We start from the raw sequence: 6,070 nt of genomic DNA, 5'->3' as shown, positions 1-6,070 counted from the left end.
AAAAGGAGAATAAGTCTTTGATTTGTGCTTGATGTGTGACTAGCATGTAGTGTAGGTTCTTCTGAAAGATGCTAATCTCTTCCAAATTGAATCCTATTAACAAGGAATCGCTTTCTTCAAAGCAACACAGAGAGGGAAAACTTGGTCCCCCTCCCCTCAAGGATGTGGGAGGGGGTGCCTTGATTGTGCTCAGAGAATACTATTGGAAGCTCTAATTAAAACGCTTACCAAAGTCAGTCTGTTTTAAATAGAGGATTATGGGGAGGTGGGAGGCACAACTCATTCAAGTATCTATAGACGCTCTCAGCTCAACATCGCTCAGTGCATGGAAAAGTTTCTGTGCAACTGAACTCGAACCAGCTTTGCTGCTGACAACTGTAATTCTTACAACTTCCTATTTCTGTTTGTGTTCACAGAGAACTCTGAAATGACGCAGAACCAAGCCAAAAAATCGCTAGTGGGTCTGCATTGCCAAACAGTGCTTTCTTTGCATCTATTGTAGGCCATACATATGAGTTAGCTCACACGAGGCATGATTGACTTAAGAAGATTCAGCATCCCTGCCAAGCTTGGGACTGATCCATCCTTTGGCTCCCCTAAACGAATATCACATATCCACTTTGGTGAGTGACTGTTGTCGCGGGCCCTTCGCCCTGTACAGCCCACCCCCGGACGTTTTACGGTCTATGAGTGCTGCACCAACGACAAACAGTCCCCCAGCTGCAGCCCTTCAGACTACTGGCTGGATCCTGCTTACTTCATTCACCACAGACGAGGATATTGTGAACTAAAAAGATGTTTATTGCGTACAAAGCTTGTGGTTGCTGATAAATAAAAGGTTGTTCAATAAGCTTAAAACAGTTGTCCTATACCGGCCTAATACCTCTAAATATTACCGGCCTAATACCTCTAATAGTAAACTAAATATCAATAACAACGCGTTTCACAATCTCATTATCCTCTCTGCTAACATCCACCTAAGACTCTAAACTCCCAGCTCTATCTCTTGACTCACACTGCTCAACTCCAACTCTAACTCCCCGCACTTAACTCTAACTCCTCCTGCCCACACTTCAACTGACTTACTGCCCACTGGGAGGGGTGTTTTATACCCAGGCTAAGCCCGCCCCTGAGGGTTCTAACTGTCAGAACACTTAACCCCTACCTGGCATGAGGCTAGTTCTCCACATACCTCCCTCCTTTTTAGGTTTGTATCAGAGGAGTTACTAGCCAAAGTATCCCTCTGATACAAACAACATTTTTAAACATTAACATAAACAATACATTTTATAACTCTTACCTTTAATTACCTAACTATGGCATAATATTTGGGCTTTTCACATTATATACAATAGTTCATGCAGCATTAGGCCTTTATTGCAAGAAAACCCGTAACTGTCCATTTTAACCTTTGTCTTTGGGTCTTCGTGATAAGGCGTCTGCGATGATGTTTAGGATCCTTTCACGCTCCTTATCGTCCTTAACCGTCGCAAGAAGTATCTTTCTCGGGGCACCAGTCTTTTCTCTGCCAAACATGCTGGGATGTAAGCTGTCTTCCCCGGCCAGATGACACAGTCCCATTCCGATCTCTGCACTCGAGGCGTCTGTAACGATTGTGGATCCCAAGCTGGGTAGAGTCCTTGTTTCTCAGGATCAAAAGCTCTCTTAGTTCAACCTCTCCCTCCTTCAGGATCTCTGTTAAATGTTTAAGCTCGCAGACTTGTACACACATCTCCAGGTCATCATAAGCTGCATAAACACTGGTTGTCTGGCTTTTAAATGCACTGGGAACTATTTGCAGAAGTTTGTGGATATCTTCTGTTTTTGTCAGCTTGCTGAAGCTTTCTAGGCAAGCGTGATCTCTTAATGAAAGTAGGCTAACAAGCTCTGATTGCTTATTGCTCATAGCAATCTCCCTTGTTGTCAGTTCATCTTTGGTCTGTAGTGATTTATTAGTTCCCACTTCGAGCAATTTTAAGATTACTTTTGTATGCCTTTGACGTGGTAGCCCTGTTAATGCTGTGTAACTACATTCATTTTGGACATTTATTTGTGTTGCATGAGCAGCAGGGTACCCATCCTCCCACCACACAGTCTCTAGTGTAGGAAACACTTTCACTTTCATAGAAAGTCGATGGGACCCCATGCCAGCTATAACTTCTAGCACGTCTTTCTTTCTATCTTTCCAACTGATGAATGGTTTATCATAAATTTGACTAGTTGTTCTAACTGATCTCACAGATAGGTCACTGGTCACATTGCAGGTAGACACTCCTTTACCAATATCACAGGCTTTTTCAACAACGTGACGACTGTAGTCTAGATTGGGTTCATGGTTTAGTGACTGGGTTGGGTTTATCATATTCTTATGCATGACCCGCCTCCCTTCACCATGCTGAATTATATTGTTTATATCATTCATTTTTGAAATGATCTTACAAGGACCTTCCCATGTCAGTTGTAATTTGTCACTGTTTACTGATCTGATTAATAAAATATCTTGTCCTGGCTCAAAAGATCTCTCACGTGCTTTCGTCTTATCTTGCCCATGTCCTTGTAATTGGCAAGTATGGCACGTTCGACAAAATAACTTTATTTGCTTGCCCATCCCAGGCCAAAAGAAATTTTGGGACACCCTTTGTTTGGTTCTGGTGATTCCCAAGTGACCTCCAAAGATACTGCCATGTGCATGTTGTATTATCTTGGTTCTGAATTCAGTAGGTACTATCAGTTGCCTGTGGATCTCATTACCCCCTCTATTAGGCTTTAAAAGAATCTCCCTGTATAGCAACCCATTGTTGACTATAAACCGCTCCGGGCTTTCAGGGGTTAATACTGTATTCACGGCTGTGGCTTGAAAATATTTCTGTAAATCTGTATCTAGTTTCTGCTTGGCTGCAAAACTAGCTGCTTGACTATTTGTAACTGGCATTATACTTGTATCTTGTGTCAGTTCAGCAATTGTATCAGGCCTTTCCTCCTGAGGTAACTGTCGCAGTTTTTGTGCCCTAGTTATTACAAATGCACTCTGTACATGGTCAAGTAGATCCCACCCGATTAACATTGGAGCTGGGATTTCTGGTGAAACTGCTACTTGCCATTTTCCAGACCATTGTTTATATGTCAGATTAACTAATGCGACTGGCAAGATTTCTGGCTGTTTTGATATTCCTTTTAAACTGATTGTTTTGCCTTTAATAAAGTCTTCTGGCTTTAACAAATCAGGATGTACAATACTAATCTGAGACCCTGTGTCTTTTAAGCCTTTATATGGTTTACCATTCACCCAAATTTCTTCTCCTGTTTTGTGTAATAGCATGTCATCTTGTTGAATTATATAGCACCTCACAACTTGGGCCACTGGTAACTCATCAGCCTCTGACTGGGCCTCGGTTGCCGTGGCAACCATGTTGGCAGTTGGCTCTGTCTCCACAGTTTGGACACAATATGTCTGCTTCTGAGGGATATTATTTGCACTCTTAGTTCGGATTTCAGTTCTACAGTCCAATTGTCTATGGCCTTTTCTCCCACATTGCCAACAGATTAATTCAGGCCTTTTACCCTCACTATATTTATTTACTTTTCCCTCAGTCCCCCCCGTTGTCATAGGCGTGTTATGGGGAACATTTGCATTGGCGGGAAAAATTTTCTTGGCAGTTTCTGTGGTAAACTTTGTGGGCTGTTGCATTCTCTTAATCTTATTTGTTTCCCACTGTTTGTCCTTATATTTTGGGGCATCATAAGCGTGTTCTCGGATTTCATTTATTTCATCTGCCAGATTAGCAGCTTCCAGGATGGTTTTAGGGCGTCTTTCTTTAATTAACTACTTCAGATGACTATTAATCGTGTCATAAAATTGTTCCAATGCGATCACCTCTTTTATTTTTGCCACAGAATCAGCACCCTCCTGTTCTAGCCACTTGTTTAAATAATTTGTAGTTTTAGCTCCTAATTGAGCGAATGTTTCCTCACGCACTTTTTTTATTGTTCTAAACTTTTGTCTCAGTTGCTCTGCAGTAATTCCGAATCTAACATAAACCAACTGTTTAAATGCTTCAAAATCTTTAGATTGATCAGATGGCATTTGAGAATAAATCTCTGTTAATGTTCCACTAATACGCGCTCTCAGTATTTGCATTTTCTCCTCATCTTTTACTTCAAAATCTTCGCAAGCCCTCTCAAAAGAAATGATAAACGCTTCAGGATCGTCTTTATCTTTGAAGTCAGGGAATCTTTTTAAATCCACCCTGCTAGGATTTTGTGTGGAACTATTGTTGTTGTTTCTATTATCTACAGCTGATAATTCAAGTCTTTTCATTTCTAATAAATATTCTCTTTCCTCCCGTTCTCTCTCTCTCTCAATAGCTAAGGTCATTTCTTTCTCTTTCAGTTCTCTCTCTTTTGCCTCAGCTTGTAACTTTAATTCTCTCTCTTTTGCCTCAATAGTTAATATCATTTCCTTCTCTTTTAGTGCTCTTGCCTCTCTCTCTCTTTCAATATTTAAGGTCATTTCTTTCTCTTTCAGTGCCATTGCCTCTCTTTCTCTCTCTCTCTCTCTTTCAGCTTGTAATTTTAATTCTAATTCCTTCAGTTTATATTCTTGTTCTAGTTTCCATTTCTCAAATTCCTCTGAGGCTTTAAAACTAGTCCCCTCAGCAGGATTTTTGTTAACTGTTTCAGTACTGGTTTCCTCAATCTGGGAAACCCCATTTTCTTCTTCAGAGCTTTCTACTTGTGAGTCCCTAAGAGCTGTTTTAGTCTTTCTAGGTGGCATTTTCTATTTATTAGGTGGTATTATATTTGTACTTAAATCAAGGATGTTTCAGTTAAACTATTTCTCCAGGCTTAGTTTCCACAGTTTAGGTCCAAAGTCACGCCTAAAGTTACCTCAGTGCACTTTGTCCAGCGTACTTTTCCGACCTCTCACTATAAACCTTTCTGCCTGAAATAGTTTCAAACGCAAAGTATCTTTGTAACTCTCTCACAATCTCACAGTCTTAGGCGCTATCACACCACACCCTAGGGCCAGGTAATTCCTCTCTGAATTCCCCTTCTCCCTTTCCAGGTGTGTGCGATCCCCCTTCCTGACTAGATTGTAGAGTCTCACAGAAGTTTGCTTAAATCCTCTTTAAGCCTCACACTTCTCACAATGCGTCACCCTTAAATCCTTCTTGTACCTTGGCACTTCTTGCCAACACTTTAGATCTTTGATCTCAACGTGACCACCACTTTATGACAATCTTTCGTATCCCGACGCTGCCACCACTTTAATGTCGCGGGCCCTTCGCCCTGTACAGCCCACCCCCGGACGTTTTACGGTCTATGAGTGCTGCACCAACGACAAACAGTCCCCCAGCTGCAGCCCTTCAGACTACTGGCTGGATCCTGCTTACTTCATTCACCACAGACGAGGATATTGTGAACTAAAAAGATGTTTATTGCGTACAAAGCTTGTGGTTGCTGATAAATAAAAGGTTGTTCAATAAGCTTAAAACAGTTGTCCTATACCGGCCTAATACCTCTAAATATTACCGGCCTAATACCTCTAATAGTAAACTAAATATCAATAACAACGCGTTTCACAATCTCATTATCCTCTCTGCTAACATCCACCTAAGACTCTAAACTCCCAGCTCTATCTCTTGACTCACACTGCTCAACTCCAACTCTAACTCCCCGCACTTAACTCTAACTCCTCCTGCCCACACTTCAACTGACTTACTGCCCACTGGGAGGGGTGTTTTATACCCAGGCTAAGCCCGCCCCTGAGGGTTCTAACTGTCAGAACACTTAACCCCTACCTGGCATGAGGCTAGTTCTCCACAACTGTTATAAGGTTGGAGATGCAAGCCTCAAAAAGGAAAGGCACACATTAAACACATTTGTTTTGCTGAATACTGACTTATTATGCTGCGTAAGAAAATGCATAGCTTCTTTTTTATATAGGGCTGTGGGACGCGGGTAGTGCAGTGGTCTAAACCACTGTGCCTCTTGGCTTTGCCAATCAGGTGGTCGGTGGTTCAAATCCCTATGACGGAGTGAGCTCCCATTGCTCTGTCCCAGTTCCTGC

This window comes from Lacerta agilis, chromosome 9, assembly GCF_009819535.1.
Source record: "Lacerta agilis isolate rLacAgi1 chromosome 9, rLacAgi1.pri, whole genome shotgun sequence".
NCBI lineage: Eukaryota > Metazoa > Chordata > Lepidosauria > Squamata > Lacertidae > Lacerta > Lacerta agilis.
The sequence above is the reverse complement of the archived record's forward strand: the minus strand, read 5'-3'. Positions refer to the sequence as shown.